The sequence below is a fragment of the Anolis sagrei genome, chromosome 2, assembly GCF_037176765.1.
Source record: "Anolis sagrei isolate rAnoSag1 chromosome 2, rAnoSag1.mat, whole genome shotgun sequence".
NCBI lineage: Eukaryota > Metazoa > Chordata > Lepidosauria > Squamata > Dactyloidae > Anolis > Anolis sagrei.
Genome location: NC_090022.1, coordinates 100,954,602 through 100,979,475, shown reverse-complemented (window position 1 = coordinate 100,979,475; position 24,874 = coordinate 100,954,602). Strand labels below are relative to the sequence as shown.

The 24,874-nt window shown below is 42.3% G+C and overlaps 2 long non-coding RNA genes across 3 annotated transcripts in view; one reads left to right on the top strand and one right to left on the bottom strand.

Annotated features, from left to right (window-relative positions):
* Positions 1 to 2,381: 2,381 nt before the first annotated feature.
* Positions 2,382 to 24,874, bottom strand: part of LOC137096398 (uncharacterized) — a 38,187-nt gene continuing 15,694 nt past the window's right edge. The window contains exon 3 of the long non-coding RNA XR_010909438.1: positions 2,382 to 2,712. This is a non-coding gene — a long non-coding RNA (uncharacterized lncRNA). The remainder of the gene's footprint in view (positions 2,713 to 24,874) is intronic.
* On the top strand, positions 16,581 to 24,134 carry LOC137096054 (uncharacterized). Of its 2 annotated transcripts, XR_010909195.1 has the most exons (4): positions 16,581 to 17,360; positions 19,843 to 19,966; positions 21,204 to 21,299; positions 23,858 to 24,134. It is a non-coding gene; the product is annotated as an uncharacterized lncRNA (long non-coding RNA). The 2 variants fall into 2 exon arrangements; XR_010909194.1 differs by lacking the exon at positions 23,858 to 24,134 and having other exon boundaries at positions 21,204 to 22,530.

Here is a 24,874-nt window from a genome sequence, read left to right as displayed (position 1 = left end):
ATTTCCTGGGCAAAACAGCCCTGGAATCCCGGGAGTTGTATATTTATTTCCAAATTCTTCTTTTTTAGAAGCCTATTGCAAACGTTGCTCCAAAAGAATGCCTTTAGGTCCACTTCTCATAATATGTGTGACACCCACCTGGAGATCGTGTTTCTTTTTCTAAAGGGTACTGACATAGGAAATGATGGTGTGAAAGCATTATACAGGCAGTTCCCATGGCAGTGCCATCAGAGGCAGCCCTAGGTAATTTTCAACGGTAAGCAAACAGTATTTTGGTGCCCCCCCCCCCCCCCACCAATCATTGATATATATTTTCTGTTCGTTGTGGGAGTTCTGTGTGCCATATTTGGTTCAATTCCATCATTGGTGGAGTTCAGAATGCTCTTTGATTATAGGTGAATTATACATCCCAGTAACTACAACTCGCATATGTCAAGGTCTATTTTCCCCCAAGAGCACCTCAAGAGCGCCCTGGGCAAAATCAACTATACTTTGCGTAATGGGTTGAGCCACCCCTGTGTGCCATCCAGATATGTTTAGCTGGGGTTGATAGCAACTGTGGCCCAATATGCTTAGCACCAGGTTAGAACAGGCAGCTTTACCCAACATACCACATGTGTTTCAAGTGAGCTTTTTCTTCAAGGTGATAGAAGAACATCCTCCAACTTATTTGACACCCTTTCACACAATAATTACAGCATTATGATTCCATTTTATTCTTCAGGGCAACAATCCGGGGCTTGCAGTTTAAGAAAAAAGTATTTTTCAGTGCCAGAGTTCTAGTGCCACTGATCAAATTGCAAATCTCAGGATTCAATTTAGTGTTGCCATGGAAGGTAAAATGTTTCTCAAGTCACTCCTGACATGAAAAAAAAATTAAGATGCAGTTGTAATACTATAATTGTGTTGTGTGAAATGGCCCTTGGAGGAAACAAGCTATCTTAGGCAAGCACAATGGCATACAGTTCCATATCCCTGAACTTTGTTGTCTGATTCCTCATGTCTGTCACTGAGATGACTTCTGCTGGATGGTACAGAAAATTCTGAGCTCTGTCCCAAATGGTGCAATGTTAGTCCAAATCGAGTTCACCAGAGAAGAATCTGTTAATGGCCAGAGATATATTATGACTTCAACTTGTGTAAAAAAAATGTTCCTCCTAAGGCTAAGGGTGTAAATGTATATTATATTTTCTTCTCAGGAATTACGCATGTCTTTTATCCAGTCTGAAAAGTGTACTTTGTAAAGGTCAATGTAAGACCTTAAAATAACGCAGGAGTGGAAAATATTATATCTTTGTTTCCAAGTATTCTGAAAGGACATATGCCAGATTTTACATATTACACACTTTGTGCTCTAGGAGAAGTACCTCTCTTGTCCTCAGACTGCAATACTGGAGTATAAATTTGTCTATGACACCTTCTGTTCCACCAAGGAACTTATTGGAGCTTATAGGTTTTTCCTTTCATCTGCCAGTTTATCATTACAAGAAGCCTATGTGGTTGTTAAGGCTGAGAAAGGCAGTGACTCCATGTAGATTGGAATCTGAGTCTTCAAGGCCACCATACCACATTACCTCTATGTGTTAAATGCAAGCCCCTAGAGGTCAGCCCAAGTCTGTATCTGTGATTTTTGTATGGATCCTGCTGCTAACCAAAAGACTACGGATTATGCAAAATATTTTAAGGTCAGAAAGAGACAAAATTAAAATGAGATAGCCTGCAATTTCCCCATTTATCCAAAAGATGGCAGGATGAGACACACTACATCTAACTTATACGTAGTAGTGCTTGGAACTTTTATTCCCAGTTTTCCTATTGGACAGCTTGTCCTATGATGCCTTTAGAGGACCATGCAAATCCTTGTATCTTGAATAAGGTTGACTTTTGTAAAGAGAATCCAGGTGCAGAGCCTCAGCGCACCATCGTGGAAGGGGTGTATGGATTTTCTTGCATGCGTTCTTACAACTTTCATGTACTGAAAAAGTACCTCCCTCCCTCTCTATGCCTGTCCATGGACTGAGATTTGCTGTGATTACTTTATGTTTCCTAGAAGTAAGAACAACACATTGTAGGGCCTTTTTGGCTAAGGGAGTACAGTTGCAGAACATATTCTCCTTTGACTTCACCCAATACATACTGTACATACTTATGAATGTATATTGTTGAATTTCAACTTTTTAAACTATACAATTATTTACTGTGTTTTAGATTGCTCAAAATATGTTAAATTTATATCCTACATTTTAAACTGTCCAAATGATTTTAATGTAAGCCATCCAAATATCCTCCGATATAGGCAGGAATAGAAATCAATTAAAAGAAAAACCAGTAGGAAGCAGACACCAATCACAGCTTCCCAAGTTTTTGTTTATAGTGTCAGAAACAAATTTGGGGTACAGTTGTAATGTGTTTAAAAATACAAACAAAGTTAAAAACTTGGCATTATATTAAATGTCCTTTGACCAGAAACTGGAGAATTGGAGTGCCTCTGGTGTCGCTGTAAGAAGGTCCTTCACTGAGCATGTGGCAGGGCTCAGGCTGCATTGTAGTAGATGGTCTGTAGTTTGCTCTTCTCCACACTTGTATGTCGTGGACTCCACTTTGTAGCCCCATTTCTTAAGGTTAGTTCTGCACCTCGTGGTGTCAGAGCACAGTCTGTTCAGCACCTTCCAAGTCACCCAGTTTTCTGTGTGTCCAGTGGGGAGTCTTAGCCTGTGTCACAAAAGACAATGGGCAGTCATCAAACATGATAGTGCCTATATATCTGCATTTTGATATGTACAGAGATTATATGCTTATGGGAAATCTTTAAGTACAAACAAGATTGTCTGGAATAGAAAAACTGAGCTCTTGTACTCATTCTGGAAAGAGTCTACATTGTAAACAGAAAGGCCTTTGACTTTACAAGGAAACACACACATAAAGGCTACAGTAACTTGCTTGCTAATTAGGGGACAAGTCATTTTTCAGTTGGGACTTGAATTGGAGTAAATATGCATCCAGCTCTATGTAAGCAATATAAATATGTAGATTGTTGATAAGTCAAGTTTGTGTAACCACTCTAGCCACCCAGGGAGAGGTGAAAGCTTTATTGAAGAAAAGAGATGACATAAATATAATAGGAATAACAGAGTATGGGTTAGAGGAACTGCTTTAATAATAATAATAATAATAATAATAATAATAACAATAATAACAATAACAATAATAACAATAACTTTTCTTATATCCTGCCACCATCTCTCCAAAGGGACTTGGGGCGGCTTACATGGGAACCAAGCCCAGCATAAACAAGAATTACAAAGTAACATACTTAAAACATATAACATATAACAGTAAAATATAATTAAAACAATAAAACCAAAACAGTAAAAACATATTTGAAAACCTTCCATACTACTTTCTCCAGTATTGCACTTCCTTTGATGCTGGATTTTAATATAAGTCAATTCAGAAGTAAGTCTGAACATCAACCTGCACATATAATTCATAATAACACATAGTGATTCAACATAGGGCAAGTGCACAGATGCCAAATTTAGGAATTTAGAACAGGAGCAATTATTTAAATATGCTTTAAAAAGTAGGTTATTTAATACATTGTCTATTAAGAACTAAGCAAATTTATTAAAATTATCATTAGTATAAATTCAAGCATGTCTTGTCTACCTTCACTGACAAAGTCTCATCCAGCAGTAGGCCAGGTGGCCAAATACAAACACCAAAGGTGCATAATTCCTAGCTGGTGTTATGACTTTTCAGGTTTGGTTTTTAAAGATTTTTTTAATAGGGTTCAAATTATTCGCACACTTCTGCTAGAAGACAAAACTAGCAAACGGTATGATAAGACAGGGAATCATAAGGCTATAAAAGTCTATCTGCCTGACCAGACTGATGACCTGTCTTGCTAGTATTTTTTACTTTCACAATAGCCAACCCATTCTCATAATGGGTGGGAAGCCCACCCATTATGCATGAAGTCAAGGGGACCTTCCCCTTCATTCTCCAAAGCTGTGCAATGGGGCCTACCTACACAACCATGCAGAGGAATAAAAAGGAGGTAGGAGGAAGAGGAGGGGAGCCCCCCCCCCCCATTGACTCCCCTCCTCCACTGAAGGGGTTGGGGTGTTTCCCTCTTTCCTCACTAACAGTTCCAAATGTGCCTTGCTTTATGCATGCCATCATGCACTCCCTTTTTATTTTCCCCCAGAACCCCCCCCCCAAAAAAAAACTGGGGGAGGAGGAGGAGGAGGAAGAGGAATCTGTGAAAAAAATGGGAACAAAATCATTTTTTTTCCAAGCAAGAAAAAGGTAAAATTTCTCTCTCAAATGCAGTCATGCTACACTCTGCTATATATTTTAATTTTTCTCTTACTGAATAGTGGGATATTTTAATGCTGAGGCAGATTATCAGAAAATTAGTGTTAAATTCTGGTCTGTGCACAGGTTAGCACAGACAATACATTGACAAGCACATGTAAGTTCATTGTCTCAGCCTTTCTATAAGAAGGTGGAGGGAGTGGTAATAGTGCAGGGAAAGGCTGTGGGAACATAACACAAGAAACAGGTATGTAAGGTTATGGAGTCCATTACTCAGCCTGTTTAGCAGGCAGAATAATGAATTTGGATTTGATTCTGATTTTCTGTACTCGCTGATTCTCTGGAGCCTCAGTTCTTCATTCTCAAAGTCAGGTGTATTTATCTCCCCGGGTTTATAATAATTGTCTTGAAGATTACAATCCTATCCTCACTAGCTCTCTTTGAGGAGATATGTATAGGATTACTGTGTCATAATGCTACAAAATGGTTTTTAAAATAACGTGCTGTAGCATAATCAGAGCAAAAAAAGGAGCTTACTAGGTGAGTGACATTTTTGGTGTTACCTAGAAGGCAGAATCAAAACATCTGTAGCAATTAAAAATAAATAAGATGATGCAATGAAGATCTTCCTTAGGGATAATGGCAACTGAATGAGGAAATGTAGGAATGTTGTCTACCAATATGTAGGATTAGGATGACATAAGATTTAGCAAACTGGGTCAAGGCAGTAGTCAGTCTAGCTCAGTATCCTGTCATCAGTGTTAGACAGTGCTGAATGTGGCAGGAAAAAGTGCACAAAATTACCGAGCAATTATAATTATGTAGGTCTTCTTGTTTACTCCTTGCTTCCAGCCACCAAAGTCTAGCTGTATACATACAGGACATGACAATGCTGTGCTTTGATGGTGATAGAGCATAGCAGGAATGTCAAGGTCTCCTCCTCCATTACCCATTAAATTACTGTACTTCCCTTCTCTTATCTGTGTGAATTGCCCAATATCCTCTCTCCCTGTGGCCCTGCACTGTGTATATATCGTACCCACTTATACCAAAGCGATAATTCTTTAGACAGTACAGCTTGATAGTTGCATTTGTTTTAACTCATAACAATAGGCCCTTGATATCCACAGATGAGAATAGAAAACAGAGTTATGTTATCCCTATATAGCCCATTCCACCTCCTGGCAACTCTCTATGGGCTCTAGCAAAAGAGTATTCTCTGTGAGCTACTTTTATCTGAAGATGCCTTTGGCTGAACCTGGAAACTTGTTCACACACCACACATTCTGTCACCTCACACATTACGACTAGCACCAACCCACTTTCCTATAATGTACAAATCATTTCACAGTACTTCTTATGGGAGGCAGTAATTGTACCCTGATGACCCACTGTAGAGGTGCCCATTCTTTCAGCCATCACAAGGCAGAACCATTTCCTTCAGCCAAGCCCAGATGAACATTATTAAAGTGGATGCCCACTTGGATGCACACCTGCCTCCGAATCAAGGAAGCAGGTTTGCACCCATACCTGCTTCCATGGTGTAGAAAGCTGCCTCCTTAAGTTTTCCATGTTGGATTGGGTCATTTGTCTTCCAATTCCTTACACATAACTTCTTCAGTATATCATAGAACATTATCTTCATGTACATGACACAGCCAAAGTAATATTGGAAATGAGAGTTAGGGTGCTTTCAGACAGGGCTTAAACCCATGCTGAAGCGGGTTTAAGAAACCCACTTTGGCATCGGTTTAAGTCCCCATTCCACCCCACAAAACCTGGTCTTGCCCCAATGGGGTGTCTACATACTGCCCTGATAACTATCGGCATGGAATGCAGCCATCTTGAGCCTCCCAAAATAACCCTTATAAATAGAATAAAACTTACTGGGGCATCATTACATCCTTCCTTGTGATCTCCTGGCATGAAGAAAATCCCTCCTCGCCCCTCTCCCACATCTCCTGCTGCGTCATTTCCTCATGCCAGGAGAGCACAAGGAGAGGTGTAATAGCAGCCCAGTAGGTATTATTTCATTTCTAGGGATTATTTGGGGGCTTGGGGAAAGTGCGGGTGCCATCCTGCACCTTTGGGATCCAGGAGCCCAAAAAGTGTGATATGGCAATGGGGACTAACCTCCAGGAAATCCCAGGACTACCCGGGGATAAATCCCCACAGGCCCAACAACCCATTAGACCTAGGCCTTTCAGGAAGGCCTGGATTTAATGGGGTATCTAATTAATTTGGTTTTACCAGAGACGTCATTTGGACACCTCTGGTAAGACTGAGACAGGTCTCACTTTTAAGGCCTGTCTGGATGGGTCCTTAGACACATTATAAGTAGGGGAAAGTCACCATTAAGCTTCCTATAGTTTACCTGTAGAGCCAGAGAGTGGAGACATGTTTGTATTAAAAGGATGGACTGAAGTTGCTGGTGTCTGCTGTTGCATAAGGCTGGCTAACATCATCACCACTAGTCCTCCTCTTCTCAGAATTCCCCCTTTATTTGAAATTACTGACACAATTCCCCCTTTATTTGTGGACTGTCTCCCCAAAACAGAAAGAGAAAGGTGGAGTAAGGAGAAATTATAGCAAGACAAAGCAGGCAATCTGCGGCATGATGGTTTTTTCCCTTGTTTGATCATTGACTTCCTCTTCACTGCTGCTGCTCTCCCTATTCTGCTCTACCTCCCATTCTCCCCTTTCCCTAAAAAAGCATTTCATAAAAAGCCTGAAGGAAAGGCAAGTGGCTCGGGCAGGGATGCAGGTGTTTTTTCCCTCTGTGTGCGTGTATCGAATGGGATGGGCGGGCGGGGGGGGGGAGAGGAAGGAGGACATAATGGAGCCTTCTGATTATATTAATTCCCAGTTCAAATGTCTGGTACAGTTGGACATGAGTTTGAAAAAGAAAACTCAAAGAAGCGCTGTCACAGAATCCTGGTATCCATTCAATATACAATTCAACACTCATATCTGTGGGGATTTGTTCCAAGCTTCCACATGGATACCTGAAACCTGTATTTCAGCTACACTTGGGTGGAATTATAAAATGCAATCACATTGGAGGACCTAGAGCAGTCTATGAACACTTCTTATGGGAAAGATTTTAAGAGCCTAGGTAAGTAAAATCATGGATATTGAATCCGTGGCTAAGGCAATTGTCTTTCTTCAAATTTAGTTTTTACAAGGACAAAGGCTGTCAGGACCATTAAACTACATCCCATTTTTAATCTACTGAAAAGATCTACATGGCTGATTTTGTCTTGTCTTATTCTTGGAAAGCAGTTTTATTGGTATTATTTTGGAAGCACATGGCGAGTTTCTTGGATTCCCTGCTGTACAGTTACATCTTGCCATATTAACAAAGCAAACAAATCCATCCCCAACTCTAACTTTTGCAGCATTAATTGGTAGAACACAAAAAAGGGTTAGCCAACACAATCCAGGCTTCAGGGCTTCTTGCCCATAAGCATACACTGTTTTCTCTAAGATGTCGGTTATTGTACAGTAAATAATAGTATTGCATGGTGTAGAGCAGGGGTCCTCAAACTAAGGCCCGGGAGCCGGATATGGCCCTCCAAGGTCATTTACCCGGCCCTCGCTCACGGTCAGCCTAAGTCTGTAACGACTTGAAAGCACCCAACAACAACAACAATCCTATCTCAAAAGCAGGTCCACACTTCCCATTGAAATACTAGTAAGTTTATATCTGTTAAAATTGTTCTTCATATTAATTGTTTTGTTTTAAAGTGGGTTTTTTGCACTACAAATAAGATATGTGCAGTGTGCATAGGAATTCATTCATGTTTTTTTTTTTCAAATTATAATCCGGCCCTCCAAGAGTTTGAGGGACTGTGACCTGGCCCTCTGCTTAAAAAGTTTGAGGAGCCCTGCTGTAGAGTCTCTATCATTCTTTCTCTGGTGGCAAAAGATTTGTAACTACCTGCTTTCTATGGCTGAATCTACACTGCCCTATATCCCAGGATCTGATCCTGGATTATCGTCTTATCCCAGATTATCTGGTAGTGTAGATTTATATAATCCAGTTCAAATCAGATAATCTGGAATCAGATCCTGGGATATAGGGCAATGTATATCCAGCCTTTGTTCTCTGTTGTCTCGGTGTGTTCTACTGAGACAGAAATCGGATATGCTTGCTAGTTTATTCACACGGCCATTTCCTGGTGCCTGCAAGGTATTGCTTGTTCCATATAACTAGTGGCCGCCAGAAGAAGAACCTAACAGAAACTGGCTTCTCCTGAAATGTACATTGCATTCTGAAATTACATAAGTCTCTGTGGAGAGGTGTGCCCTTTACAATAATGTATGGCCTGGCAAAATCCAGAAATGGTAAACAAAGGTGATTAGCCACATACTGTGGAATTATGTAATAATTATGAAATCAGCAGGAGCAGCAGAAAATGGAGCAGAGATGGGATAAACTGACTGACTTGTTGACCTGCAAAAGCAACGCGCCAAAACAACCAAGGAGGCAGGGAATGAACTATCCATTCATTCTTCCACCCACCCTTCCATCCTTCCCTTCTGCCATCAAGACTGTTCCAAAAATGAGGTTATGTGGTTGTAAAGCCAATTGCTTTTGAGCAAGTAAAAGAAAACAGGTGCAGAATAGAAACTGGGAAACAAAAAATTGTAGATAGGGGCTGATCTGGAATTTAAACGTTTTTAATAAAAATCCTATACCAAAAGCTCCTGAGCAAATGTAACAATGGTACCAGTCTCCTTATTGGTTGTCAGGTACTCTATCTTTTTGATGTTGAGGCAAAGACTGAATTGTGCCAAACGGTCACACCATGCTTGCACTTGATGTTCAAGTTCTTCCTTGTCCTCAGAAGCAAGCATTATGTCATCAGCATACAGCAAAGTCCAAGGTGCTGGTTTCTGAAGGCCTCTAGTAACAGCATCAATTACAATAATGAAAAGGAGGGGAAAGAGATCTGAGTCTTGGTGCCCACCTACAGTGATGGGGAACTCTGACAATGTGTCAGCAGCAGCCTACACCCTGCTTTTTGGATTGCTGTACAGAATCCGGACCCAGTTGACCAGTTCTTCAGGAACAGCATGTTGGTGTAATGCGTACCAAATAAGTTCATAAGGGATATGAGCAAATGCTTTCTCCAAATCGAGGAATGTGACATGAAGTGACTTTCGTTTCTCACAGTGTTTCTCGACCAAGAGTCAAATTGTGTGAATTGTATCAATGATACCACAACTGGAGACAAAACTGTATTAGTTGGTAATGAGATAGACAATTTTGTGAATTCTGTGGTCAATGACACATTCAAATATCTTCATAGTATGGAACAGCAGGTGGATCAGCCGGTAAGTTGCACAGTCCGCAGGGTTGCCTTTCTTCTTCCAGATTAGTATAGTCATGCCAATCCACTGGTATATTTTTCTCGGCAACAATCTGATTGAACAATTGCATCACCCAGCCAGAAGGATTCCAGCTTTTCGTTTTCCATAGTTATGTCGCTAGATCATCAGGTGTGGTCACTTTACCTGGCTCCATGTGCTTCAGTGTCACCTTAACTTTTTCCACGATGATCAACTGTACAGGGCCATTGTTTGGCACAGCTTGGGGGATGAGTAGATGGACAAATTCCTTGGTGGATATTTTCTCAAAGTAATCGCACGACCGGTTCATCACTTTCCTTCAATCCATCAGAATCTGGCATTAGGACTAGTAACACTTGCTAATGACACCAAATAATTCAGGATGATTAAAAACAAAACAAATTGATTGCAGAGAGATGAATTATTTTCTCTAATAATAGTGTGGGTGTACATCTCTGTATGTCCATATGAGACCATATTTGATACAATGTCTATCTCTACCACACTCCCAGACTGAAATGGATACTGAGAAGTCCCAGAGGATGTGCATTTCATGATTATTTTTTAAAGTATGAATTTATTTTAATTAATCAAAAATTGTCTGTAGCTTACAGGACAATGTTGAGTCACTGAGGCAATAGATTTCAGACTGCTTGGGAATAAGAGGTTTCTAAAACTTTGGGGACTTCTCAAAGATGGCCCTCCATATTCAAGGATTTTGCAACCACAAATTGAACCATCCACAGATTGAAAATATTTTTTTTTAATCTAAAAAAGTAAACCTTACTTTTGTTATGTACAGTGGGACTTGAGCATCCATAGATTTTAGTGTTCATGGGGGGATTTGGACCCAAACTGCAGCAGATACAGAAGGGCCAATGTATAGGAAATCTGAGAATTGTCCAAATGCTTGCTAATAGGGCTGGGCAATTCGTTTCGTTAATTCGTAATTCGTTAAAAAAATCGTTATTTTTTGAATTACAAAACGATAACGAATCAGTCTGGAGCAATCTGGAGCAATTTTTTTAAAAAACGAATTTTTAAAGCTGTTTTGTAATTGTTTTGTAATTGTTTCGTTATTATTTCAGCTCCCAAAGCTCTGCGTATTGGTACTCCTTCTTGCCTCTAAGCCCAGCTGGCTGCATTTTTCTCGCTGGTTATAGAATGACATTCTGCTTATACTCAGAAATGATTTGGCATTTAAGGCTGCTTCACTTTTTTCTGCTCCTGCAAGAATAAATGCCCCTTAGGGATGGAGATCAAGATGCCTGCTCTGGGGAAGGGAGGAGGAAGGGTGGGGAGAAGCAGAGCCCCCGGGACTCGCCAGGAAGTTGAACCGGGGCCACTGGTTCCTCTCCTGCCTAGTTGCCCCTCTTTCGCCAGCATCGCCAGGAGACACCAGAGACCCCCAGGGAAAGCCTGGAAGAATCCCGAAAGCAAAACATGCCGTGAAGATGAAGGAGGAAGAGGAGGATGGGGAGGCGATGAACCTACCCGGAAAGCTTGGCGATCTTGACAAAGCTAAACACATCCATCCATGCAGCCGCCTGAGCTCTGCCCGCTCGCCTCGCTCGCCCTTCTCTCGCTCACTCCAGCAGCTCCATGCCTGGGAGAAGGCGGCTTGGCAGGGCAGCTCTCCTTCTCTTCCTTTCCCCAGCAGAAGAAGCAGAAGCAGCAGCAGCAAACCTTGGCGGGGACGGGAGCTGCTACCCCCCTCCGGCCAGTTGTTGGCCGTGCAACAACTCGCCGGAGGGGGGTAGCAGCTCCCGTCCCCGCCAAGGTTTGCTGCTGCTGCTTCTGCTTCTTCTGCTGGGGAAAGGAAGAGAAGGAGAGCTGCCCTCTGCCAAGCCGCCTTCTCCCAGGCATGGAGCTGCTGGAGTGAGCGAGAGAAGGGCGAGCGAGGCGAGCGGGCAGAGCTCAGGCGGCTGCATGGATGGATGTGTTTAGCTTTGTCAAGATCGCCAAGCTTTCCGGGTAGGTTCATCGCCTCTCCCGGCGGCCCCAAGAGAGGGAGAGAGAGAGGAAGAGAAGCCTGAAGCGTGGAGAGGAGGAGGAGGAGGAGGAGGAGGAGGCAGCAGTAGAGGCAGCGACGACTCCTACCAGGGCTCCTGGTTTCAGGGCCGCGCGCGTGCGCGCTCCCACTCTCCCTCTCTCTGCCAGGGCCAATTCGGGGCGACCCAAAGTGCCTGCCGGGCGAAGAAGGGAGCAAGTTGCACAACCGCGTCCGCCATTTTAACAAATTGATTCGTTAATAATAACGAATTTTCGTAAATACCGAACTTTTAAAAAGGAAAATTTTGTTATTATTTTAAATATCGAAACACAAAAAACCCCAAAAAATGAATCGATTACAAAACCAAATTTTTGCGTTGTTACCCAGGCCTACTTGCTAATAGTTTTCAAGTTTCATTGCTTTAATTTGTGTGAAGCAACAATAATGCCATACCTACTAACCTACTATAGGATCTATAAACTTTTCCAGTGTGAAATGAATGTGCACCCTTGAAAGGTGTCTGGGTGCATCTACACTGTAGAATGAACGCAGTTTGACACCCTTTTAACTGCCATGACTCAGTACTATAGACTCATGAGAATTGTAGTGCTGATGCTTCACCAAACTACAAAATCCTAGAAATCCATTGCACTGAGCCTTGGAAATTAAAGTGTGTTCAAACAGTATTAATTTTACAGTGTGGATGCATCCTGAGGTCATCTGAAACAGAGAAAGAGCCTTTCATGTCCAAATTGCTGGGGGGAAGGATTTCCTGAGGACAGATAACTTTGAACACTGCTGCCATAGTGTTGTCAGTTGTGTCTCACAGTAATAGATGCAGAAGACCAAGCAGACAGACAGAGCATAAGGCAGTTTTAAATGTCTTTGATGGCCATAGGATAATGGAACATTCATGTAGTTAAAATGAGGAGTAAATTAGTCACACATTTGCTATGTACAAAGCCCGTTTGCCTTACTGGAATTTTGTCAATTATCCATCTCCCAATTGGGCCTTGGTACAAATACTACATCCTCTTCCTGCATCTCAGCTCCACTTTATAAACTAATATAGCAAATAGAGCTGAGGAAATGAGACTTAAAACTGAATAATTATAGGAATGAGAAAAGGCACACATATACACATACCTGACAGATGGAAGAAACGTAGCCTGTCATGATTTACAAAGTAGTTTAAGCCTATCCAGATGATCTAAACTGTTCCAACTCATGAAATTCAAATGTAAGGATGTGGTTTGTCTTCTAGAGAACCAAGGAACCACCTGTGGTTTATAAATACAGCCCAGCATGAATACAGTTCCTTCAATGTTTGTCAGAGTTTGGCTTTTAAGTTAATGCCTTAATACTACCAAAGAGAAGTATTGCAGTAATTGCATTTTTAAGAGGGAGAAAATAAACATTATTTCTATACTTCCTCCCACTTCCCTGTGTTTTGAGGACTATAATATGCAATAGCTTAAGTTTTCAGCAAGTCTGATTATATACAAATATGTACATTCTACTGCATGGGCAATGGCCGACATGCAGAGGCGGCCTTAGGTAATTTTCAATGGTAAGCAAACAGTATTTTGGCGTGTCCCCCCCCCCCTCCCACCAATCATTGATATATATTTTCTGTTCGTCATGGGAGTTCTGTGTGCCATATTTGGTGATTCAATTCCATCACTGGTGGTGTTCAGAATGCTCTTTGATTGTAGGTGAACTACAAAAGCCGCCTCTTCTCCTGACTTTCTCCTCAGCCATTGGGACCAAGAGAGAGAGAGAGAGAGAGAGAGCCCCTCCGGAGATGCCCGCCTTTCCTGAAGGTAGGCGCAAAAGCAAAGGAGGGAGCGGAGGTGGGAGATACCTCCAGCCGGAGGGGCTCTCTCTCTCGCTCGCTCTCTTGGTCCCAATGGCTGAGGAGAAAGTCAGGAGAAGAGGCGACTTTTGGTGCACACGCTGGGGTCTTCAGACACACCTCGGGACCCGAAGCGGGCCAGGCAAGGGAGCAAGTGCGGCGCGGCGGCTCCGCCCCTTGGCCCACCCGCGGATTGGGGAGAGGAGAGGAGCACGAGGCGGGTGGAGCACCGGGGGTTCGGGAAAGGGAGCCGGACATGGGGAAGGGATCGAACGTGGAGAACGATTGTGCGCCGGCTCTGCAAGCGCACCTGACGGCCGGGTGGAGCAGGAGCGAGAGGGGCTAGGCGAGGCTCAAAGGCCCAGCCCCTTCGGGAAAAGGATCACCCGGCAGCGAGGCAAGGAAGCTGAGGCTCCCCCCGGACTGCTAGGGCTGTTGTGAGCCAAGGAGGCGCTCCTCAAGTGGCGGTCGAGGGGCATATACAGAGGCGCCTCTGCGCCCCTGGCAAAAAAAGTGTACTGCAACCGCTTACTTTGCGTAATGGACGAGCCGCCCCTGCCGACATGGTACCAGAAAGCAGTTTTATCTGCCATTGAGAGCCCTATCAAATTATGTTAAAAACACAGGGTTTTTTAAAAAAAATCCTTCAACTTTGATTTTCAAAAATAATAATGTTTTCAAGAATAATAATGTTTTTCAAAAAAAAATTTACAGATTGGCTGCCAATCTGCTACCGAGCAAAATTCAAAGTGCTGGCTTTAGCCTATAAAGCCCTAAAGGTAGGCCCAGCCTACCTGTCTGAATGAATTGCCCACTATGAACCATCTTGGAAATTAAGATCATCTGGAGAAGCCCTGCTCTCGGTCCCACCTTCTTCGCAAGCGTGATTGGTGGGGATGAGAGACAAGGCCTTCTCAGTGGTGGCCCCTCAGTTGTGGAACTCCCTCCCTAGTGATATCACGGCAGCCTCCTTCCTCCTAGTGTTTAGAAAGAGAGTCAAAACCTGGCTCTGGGAGCAGGCGTTTGAAAAATAGAGGAGTGCAGAAATGTTAGTATGGAATATGTGCAATTTGACTACAGATTGGCCTTTAGACTACAACTCTAGATTATGTGATCCATTGAAATGTTTTTTTATATGCTTATTATGTTTTCAACTTATGTTTTAATTGATTTTGTATATTTTAAGGCACTGTGGAGGTGCGATTGTAAGCCGCCTTGAGTCCCCCTCGGGGTAGAGAAAGGCGAGATATAAATAAGGTAAATAAATAAATAGAAAAAATAAATAGAGGGAGGATGGGAGGGATACCAAGCACAAACATTAGATCTCCATATGTCAATGCCCATGGATGCTTTCAACCTACACGGTTATAACACTGTGAATCCTCCTTAACTGCCATAGCTGTATCCTTGGAAATCTTGGAGTTTGCAGTTTCATGAGGCACTCAAGCTGAGAATTCTAAATGCCCTTTCCTACACTGCCAATCCCAGGTTTCCATTCTAGAACCAGGCGATTAAAGTGGAATCATAGCACTATAAATCTATAGTAGTGAAAAGATTTATTTTATTTATTTATTTCGAGGTTTTATATACCGACCCTCTCACCTTCAAAGAGGGATTCGGACCCGTTCACAACATGTGTTAACATACAAAGAATATACAATAACAACACAATGCCACTTCATAACATGATTAAAATATCAGCACTATACACATTAAAACATTATCATCACAGTTAAAAGAGCCAAATCATCCAACACCATCACAATACCATTCATCATCCTCCTTTCATGTGGGCAAAGAATTAAATCAGTTTTCAAATGCTACGTTCCACAACCAGGTCTTTGTTAGTTTCCTGAACATCATGAGGGAGGGGGCAGTTCTGATCTCTAATGGCAGGGAGTTCCAAAGTCGAGGAGCCACCATCGAGAAGGCCCTGTCCCTCGTCCCCACCAGCCGTGCTTGTGCAGGCGGTGGGACTGAGAGCAGGGGAGAATACGTTCGGAGAGGTAAACTGGGCCGGAGTCGTTTAGGGCTTTATAGGTTAACACCAGCACTTTGAATTGTGCTCGGAAGCTAATCAGCAGCCAGTGGAGCTGGTGTAACAGCGCAGTGGTGTGCTCCCTGTACCCAGCACCCGTTAGTAATCTGGCTGCCGCGCGTTGTACTTGCTGCAGCTTCTGGGCAGTCTTCAGAGGCAACCCCACGTAGAGAGCGTTGCAGTAATCTAAGCAGGATGTAACCAAAGCGTGTACTACCGTGGCCAAGTCAGCCTTCCCAAGGTACGGACGCAACTGGCAACAAGTTTTAATTGTGCGAATGCTCCCCTGACCACTGGCGCACAAGTTTTAATTGTGCGAATGCTCCCCTGGGGTTCCAGGCTCAGCGATGAATCCAGGAGAACTCCCAGACTGCGTACCTGTGCTTACCTGCGTACCTGTGATCCCATGTTTGCCCAACTATGGGTGGCCCAGTGGGAAGCTTGAGCTAATCTGTGATGCCATCTTTATCACAGAGATGCCAGGTTGTGTGACAAAATGTATTTCTTATCCTCTAGTCTAGATCATTTCCTTGAAATAGAGTGGCTTTGCCTATGGAGAATTAAGTGGCTGGTCTTCCTTATTCTACTCTAATCTAGTTAGCATTATATTTCTTCAGATGTAGTTTGATGTAAAGGTTCCTTTGTGTTTACCTTTTGCTTCTTCGCCATACCTGGAGTAATAGTCACATTCAAACTCCTAAAGGTGAGCAGCCATTACCAGTTTAGAATCCAACTACTACAGATGTGTGGCTGCCAATATGGCAAGTTTCCAGTTCCCAAAGGCCTTTGTCTTTGCTAAACTGAGGAGCCCAGGACATCTTGAAAAACCAGTTCATGTGTTTCCACAAACGCTGATGTGCCGACACAGTTGCTATGTTTGGTGGTGATTAAGCAAGATCCATTTCTTGTTTCAAGCGCTGACGTAAGCCGAGCAAATCTGGAAGTGGTTATACATTAGCCCACAGCATTCCAGAGTTCCTGCTTGGGCCAATGAGCTCTGTGTATGCCGCAATCCGTCATATTAAGCATTGCCTACTTAGCAAGGCACAGCATTAGAAAGAAGAGCTCATTCAGACTGAAAAAAGGTTCTTATTTAAAAGAATGGCTGTCCAATTCCAGTCTTTGTCTCTGGTCAGGACCTGCTCACTTTTTGAGTAGTTGTATGTGTGTTTTGCTCTGCTATTGGGTTCAACGGCTTGCTAGTTTTGGATTTAGATCATGAACTGGAAACAGATTGACTGAAAGACTTATATTTCTTGTATTAGATGGAAACATATCTGATTTTCAAATCTACACTGGGTTAGCCCTGGTCAGTGCTTGGATGAGAGACCAACATTAAATAGCAGTTGCTGTAAGCTGTTTTTCAGAGAAAGAGACTGGCAAAATCACCTATGAGATTTCTTGCTTAAGAAAACATTATGAAATTCACGGAGTCACCATAAGTGGACAAGCAACTTGAAGGGGCATGTGGACATGCACACGTGTGCATATTTTGCTGGAAATGTAAGAGAGGGCCTTCTCAGGGCCCTTCCAGACAGGCCTCAAAATGTGGGCTCTGCCACGCTTTTATTGGAGGCATCCAAACTACACCTCTAGTAAAAGCGAAGGTAAACCCTGCTTTGTCCTAAATTACTTTGATACTCCCTTAGACCCAGACCTTCCCAAAAGGCCTCCAGCAGCCTTCCTGGCATATAAAAATTATGCGCCAGGAGGTGGGGAGGGGGTGTGCAAATTGCTCCTTTCGCTCTTGCCTCCTGACACGTCATTTGTACATGCCAGAACAGCCTCATGACAACCTGGTAAGTTTATATTTCATTTTAAGGGTTTTAGGGGAGTTTTTTGGGGTGGCTCCATTCCAGTGCTGTGGTTAACATGCTGGAATGGGGACAACCCCTTGGAAAGCTTGCTTCTTTTGGGTGCCTTTGGGGACTTAAACCCGCTTCTAGTCTGGATGTGCCTTCAGTGGCTGCCTGTTGATTGTAGATCTGCTTCCCTAGGGGGGCTCAAATAGACCCTCACTGGCCTTTTGTTGGCTGATGAAAACTATTTCATTGAGACAAGCTTTTAGAACTGAAGCCTTTTAAGGAGATAGTTATAAGAGCTGTATCATTTTAAACAGTTTAACTTTATTAAAGTGCATGTTTTTAATATACTGAATAATATAATTTGGTTTGCACTGTCAACTTTTTGTATGTTTTCAATCATAATTCTTTAAATGTGCAAGCCCCCAAAGTTAGCGACTGCTATATGATCTTTTAGAAGTGACTCTAACATTTATTACAAAGAACCAAATTGGCAACTGTAATTTATTTTTAAAAATCATGAGTGCAACAGAGGGCTGTGGTACAAGTCACACTCTCCTCCTGCAAATTGTAGTATCCTCAATACCCACAACAGGATTGTATGCTCTTGTGGGCAGCAGAAGGCACAACACCAGGCAGCTCTCGGGATGTTTATTCTGTACACTTTAATGAGGCCACACTCCCGTTCTGTACATGTAAAAATAACCCCCCAAAGCTACAATTACATTTCAAAAGGAATTATTAGTTGTTGATACAACTAAGGTGCAATATAGGGCCCTTCCAGGGAGGCCTTTAATTGGGCATGTGTGGTTTGACTCTCATGATGTGAGCCAATCTTGGAGCCCAAAGGTAAGAAAAAGCACCCAGCCCTTCCCCCCCCCCAGCTCAACCCCCCCCCCCCCCTTAAATCTTATTGAAAAGGGTCCCTGGCAGACATTATGCCTCTTCTCATGTCTTCCTGAGTAAAGGAAATGATGTGTGAGGATACTGGGGGCGGGGATGGAGGGGTTTTCCTCTTCACCCCTCCCATCTCCTCAGGCATCATTTCCTCCATTCAGGAGGACATGAGGAGAGGCGTAATGGTTGCCAGGGACCCTTTACAGTAAGGTTTTTTTTGGTGGGGGGAGAGATTTGGGGCTTCATGCTATCCCAGTTTCAATCCTGATAGCATCTAGCCTCCCCTGCATGGAAAGCCCAGATTTTGGGTTGGGGATCGGGACTAGAATGCAAGTAGAAACAGGTTATTATAACCTGTTTTCACTTGCATTTTAGTACAGTGTAGAAGGGCTCATAGTCATTTGTCACTGGAGAAGGATTGGATATTGCCACTGGAGAAGGAATGGATTTTAGGTAACTATTAATTACTTATGAAGAATGATTTCCAAATCTGGCTGAGGCAATGGGGAACATTCTACATGGGTGCTCTTTTGTGGCAAATGTAATGCCATCTGTCTTGCTGAAAGATATATGGTTGTGATGTCAACATGGGTCAGGTTAACCATTGTGTTGGGAAGTGGGATTTTAAGAAAAGAGAGGGATCTCAGATGGAGAGGTGGCATTTTTTGAAGTATGTGTGGGTTCAAGTTCCCCCTTCTTTTTGCCCCTTTATCACATACAGTACATGCTTCACTCTGAAATTTATAGAAAACCTTGTAAACCAGTACTGCCTCCTTTCTTAGAGCAGACCACGGAGAAGCTTGCTAACTGAACTGAGACCATTATTACCACATGGGGCTATTTGAGGAGGATATGATGCAGGAAGGGGGGAAAAGTATTAACAGTGCTCAGAGCATTTCCCACAGACCTCTGAAGATGCCAGCCACATATGCAAGTGAAATGTCAAGAAAGAAAACTACTAGAACATGGCCATACAGCCCAATAAACTCACAGCAACCCAGTGCTCAGATCAGGTTGGAAGAAGGGAGACATTATTAAATTGCTGTAAAGTAACGTGGAAAAGATTTTTACCTCCCCTTCCCACTAGTCTTCACTCTGCCCTGCCCTGCCCTATCCAGTAAGCTTTCTTGAAAAGTACAGGTGCAAGTGGCTTCACTCTCACTCCACTCTCCAGCTCTAGGATTGTGTAACATCACAGCTTTTCTGTGTTTGAAGTGTTTGATGGGCGTGCTGATGGTCTACTAACTGGCTGAGTGTAATTCTTTCCATACTTTCGATTTCCACCATTTGAACTGCATTTCCCCAAAGAACCTAAGAATTATGGTATATCAGGAAGAGGGGGAAGAAAACATCAGTTATCCTCAAAGGCAGATAGTTCAGTCCAGTATGCAAATGTTCTCCTGCTTGTTTTAGATCTTCTGTGGTTGGAAAAGTGAAATTAATTTGATGTATGCACTCCTACTAAGATTTCTTTCATTGTGGCCTCTATTTTGTTGTTGTTCTGTGCCTTCAAATTGTTTCTGACTAATGGCAACCCTAAGGCAAAACTTTTAATAGGGTTTTATTGGCAAATTTTATTCAGAAGAAGTCTGCTATTGCCTTCCTCTAAGGCCAATGGAGTGTGACTTGCTCAAGGCCTCCCAGTGAGTTTCCAAAGCTGAACGGGGATTCACATCCATTTCTCCAGAGTTATACCACCTCATCAGGTAGGGTGAATTTAGCATCCCGGTATGCTTCCAACCTATCTGCAGAACCGATGGGTTCAATGCAAGGGAGCTTTCTGTGGAAGCCCTGCTCCCAACTGGGGTGAAAGCATCTCCAGACTCTTCCCTGGCAATACAGGAGGCTTCCTGTGTTGTGCTGGCTCCAATGGAGCCAGCATAAGGCCTATTTACAATGGCAATGCTTTACCCATGTGACAGGGAAAGCATCGACAAGAGGGAGCTGCACACGGGGTGACAGATTTGCTTTCTTGCTCCCTCTTTCCTCCCCAGAAGCCTGGCAAAGTGGGTGTGTGAATCTATTCTGTTTTCGTACTGTTTTTTGTTTCAGATTTTGGGTGCCCCCCATTCTGTTTTGAGATATTAAGGGGGGCATACAAATTTATAATTCAGAATCTTCCTGAAAATAGAATGGGGGGTGGGGACCAAAAACAGAATGAAAACACAACGGATTCTGGGCCGTTTCTCACACCCCTAATCTTTACATCCTCATCCCCAATGTAGTGAAGATTGGCATTGATAGAAAGATCTTCATTATTTATATTCCAAATAAGGGAGTGGGTACCTGCATGCTCTATGTTACTGATAGTTTTAAACCTTTCTGGAAAAATACAGAAAGTGCATGAGATCACCAGACAGCTAGAGTCAGGAGGAGTTTGTTTTCACCATCACATGCAAAAAGAAATATAGTTCTGGATCTCTGCCACAGAAAAGGGGCTTCAAGAATAGCCTAAACTCCCTGTGGGACTCTGAGACTGGCCTGTGTGATGAGGAGCTGTGGAGGGGGGCAAGATGCCAAATCTCCATTCAGTTATGAGTGGAATGTTTGTAGCTCCTTTCAGGAACACTGTGTTCCTTCCTGTGATATGAACGTCACCGTCTCCAAGCGGCCTTGAGGTTCCCACCCTCCTTTACCCTTCATTCTAGTGGAGCATGTGCAGTTGTTGCTGGGGTTTTTTTTCTTTGACCTAATATAAACAATCCCTCCCTTTCATAAGCAGGAGTTAAGGGAAATGAATGGAACAATGGTAGCTGGTTGGCCAGCATAGGCCGATTACAGACTAAAAGGAATTAACTTCCTAATCCCACAACATTATCTCCTGGTTCCCACACCCTGAGGTCCTTACTTGTCCTGGACCTTGGTCCCCATGGATGTGTCACTGATGCAAATATACCTAAGCATGACTCTAACACTTTCCTGGCTGCAAATGCTTTCATTTAGATCTTTTCCACCTGATAAAAACAAATATCCTGTAGCTGTATCATGAAGCAACTGTCTTTGGCAGCAGATGACATGAAGCAGAAAATGGACAGAATGGTAAGTCCCATGTGACCTGGGGCCCATTCCCTCAAGAGAAATATAGCGGTATAATTCCACTTTAACAGCCATTGATCATTCCTATGAAATGCTGGGAGCTGCAGTGGAAGTGGGGGAAGCATTTAGCATTCTCTACTGCCTCTGACCTAACTACAGACACTAGAATTTCATAGGACGGAACCTTGACAGTTAAAGTAGGATAACTGCACTATATCTGTGCAGTATGAATGGGCTCCAGTTCTGTACACAGTAAACTATTCTGATGCTCCCAGAATGACCCCAATGATGCAATGTGATTCAACATATTTTTTGCAGTAATATGACGCCAGCATAGTCAAAATTGCAGTGAATTGTAGTCTACAAGAACATATGCCATGCTACATCGATTAGTCTTCATAGTATGCTAGGATTTATTGCTGGTTTTGCCCAAGAAAATTAAAATAATGACTTTTGGAAGTATCTTCGACATGTTGGTGATCCTACATCCTCTCGTGTCATCCATTCTCTCTTGCTTCAGGTTTTCAGCTGCCTCTGTAGCCTGGCTTTCTCCATTGTGCACTGCCCTCCTGATGCCATGCCAAGCAGCCTCACTAGTTATCTTGCTCTGCTTTGACTGAGGAGCACAGCTGTGGCTTTTTATAGAGAGAGTGTGTGCGACTGAAGCCCAGACAACAGGGAAGCAAAGGGCTCCACCATCCCAGACCCTGCTTGAACTTTGCAATGGTGGTTCACACATTTTGAGAAGGAGAGAAAAATACCATTGCTTCTACTAGGCAACGGGGCAAACAACAGAGTGTAGCTGTAAACAAACCACAACCACCTCATTCCTGACAAGTGACTGTATTATTGGCTGTGGGCCTCCTATGAATGTGGAGCAGAGAGGCAACCAGATGGCTGTTTCCTTGCCCAGAGATCCATGACAAGATAGTTCTTTTACTGTCTCTGAAGTGAGAGTTTTTCCCTGTGACTCTTTTCTGCAAACAAAGAAAAACGTTCACATTTAAAACTCCAGCATCAGAACAGTTTGCAAGAGTTCCTTGAGTTCAAACCTCTTCACTCATTGTATAGAGCTATAGAAAGAGGACAAAGGAATACAAGAGGGTTTCCAAACTATTCACAAAATATGGATTCTACAAGAGTTGTAGTGCTTTTCATAGGAGTAAATCCTAACTGCAGCAGTGGGATAATGTCAGAGTTTATTTATTTCAGTTAATAGGCATTCCTAAATACTTTTAAAAATAAAGTCTGATAATAATTGAGAATCTTGAATGTTCTATGCATGACTGCAAAATTACTAAGGATGTCTCATGAGAGGCTGCAAGCAATTTAATATGTTTAATGAGATATCGTAAGCCCCATCCAAAGGTGCTTTTATTCTTCTATAAAGGTGCTTTATCAGCCTCATGTGATAAAGTGCTGAACACTCAAACTACTACACCACAAATATTTTTGTAAGCACTATCTAACCCTGCAAATTGTGTACTGTTGTTTTCATTACAAAGGCAATGGAACTGCATTACTGATATAACAGAAGGGCTATTATAGTGCCCATGGGATAGAAGTAATTGTTCATTGGTCTTACAAAAGCTTATAAAGCTGGTGGGAATGCTCATATTTATATTCCTGAAAAACAAAAATCAATAAATAAGATAGACACATTGAAAAATGCATATGGGGACAGATTCATTCTTATTTTAAATCTTAATTGTCCAGTTCTTTCTCAGGCAATTAGTATTAGAATGGAAGTTAAGTATTTTGTATTAATCCAAGAGCCAGCTATTTATTACCATCTATTACTAAACCCCAGATTCTTCAGTTGTCAATGAGAAAAAAAATTCTTGTGCTTTCCCAAGATTTAATTCTTCTGTGAATAAACAGAAGAATAAGAGAGAATTATCTACATCTTATGTCCAGAAGCCTTTAGTAAGAAATGCTAATTTTTTCTTCTGTAGTTCCTTCCTTATATTTTATTAAAGGTATTGCAATGATATGTTGTTTTGAAATCAAAGATGCAATCCTCAAACAATAAAAACTGTAAACTAGGGCCTCCCATTCTTTGAACTTTTCTACCAATTCTTACATAGAGAGAGAGAGAGAGAGAGATGATTTGTTTTATATATTGTTTTCAAAAATTACTGATATATATAAGATTGCTAGCAAAACTTTTCAAGGCAAAGACTCAGGTATGATTGAAGATCTTTTGATGCCTGAGGTGCGTGCTTATACCATTTCAGTATGGAGAAGACGTTCACACTAGCTGCTGAATCTAAAGTAGATCCATACTCTTTTGTCCCTGAGAGCAACTGATTATTTAGAGAGTGCAGTTCAAACCATGTGGCACTTATAGAGCATTGTTCTCTTCTGCAAGTGTTTAATTCTGCCTAATGGTAGAACCAGATCTTTATAAAATAGCATACTAGATTCTGTATTGGTTGGAACATTGTAGTACTGGCATAATATTACTCCGACATGTAATTACTATCTCAGCTAAGTTATAGGTGAGAGTAGACATTCGTTGAAACTATTTGCTTACTTGGAGAATTGTCTCATTCTTCCAGGTCTGGATCCACCGAGGGATGTGAAACAAGGGACGACTAAAATCTCAAACTAGTCCCAAATACTTTCAGCCACTGACTCTCCATACATAGATTTTAAGACAGCTGTGGCCAATTATGACCTTCCAGATATTGTTAGACTGCAATGTCTGTTATTCTTTACCATTAGTTTTACTGGTTGGAGCTGTTGCAATTGCTGTACATCAAAAAATCTGGGGGACCACATTTGCTCACTTCTTTAGAGGGGCCACTAGTAGAAGAATATGTTAGAGGTTTTGAATAAAGGTTTTTAATAAAAAAAAGAAGATCACATATTTATTTGTAATCTCTTACTGAACTATAAATCTTTTGGGGCGGCGGGGGGGTTGTGTTACTGTGACACTATAACAAATACTAAAGTGCTGCCTGAGCTGAAAGCACTGCACAGCTAAATGAGAGTAACAGGAAACACCCAATGGTAACATCCTGTTAAGGATGTAGACACACTTATGTTTCCCTTATGCATGCATATTCATGGAGATTGAAATACCCTTCCTCCCTCTGCAGCCCCCTGCACCTAACCTGGACTTATTGAGCAGCCTTTGGGCCCCTCTCATCACAAGGCCATTCTATGTTTCATGAAGACCATGCAGGATCACAGAAGTGTCTGGCTACATCCCCACAAAACAATGGTACCAGTACTGAGATCTACTGGCATCCTCCAGAGGTCCCAGAACTGCTATAATTATTTTGCATTTACTCTGTGGACACAGCCACTTCTGCTCCTCCCCACAATACATCTAAGTTGGGAAGCTTGGGAAGATATAAGTTGGGAAGCTTCATTGGCTACAAACTAGTTAAGTGAGGCCTTTCACTGATCCAGCCCTGTTGACAAAATAACTTTTGAGTGCAAACTTTTGAGTAGCACAAAAACATATTCAGTAAGTAGTTTTTATCTACTAGAAATGTTTCTTCCTTGTGTTTTACTTGATCCTAGTGGAAGCAGAGGGCACAAACATTTTCAAGCATGAAGCAATCCCA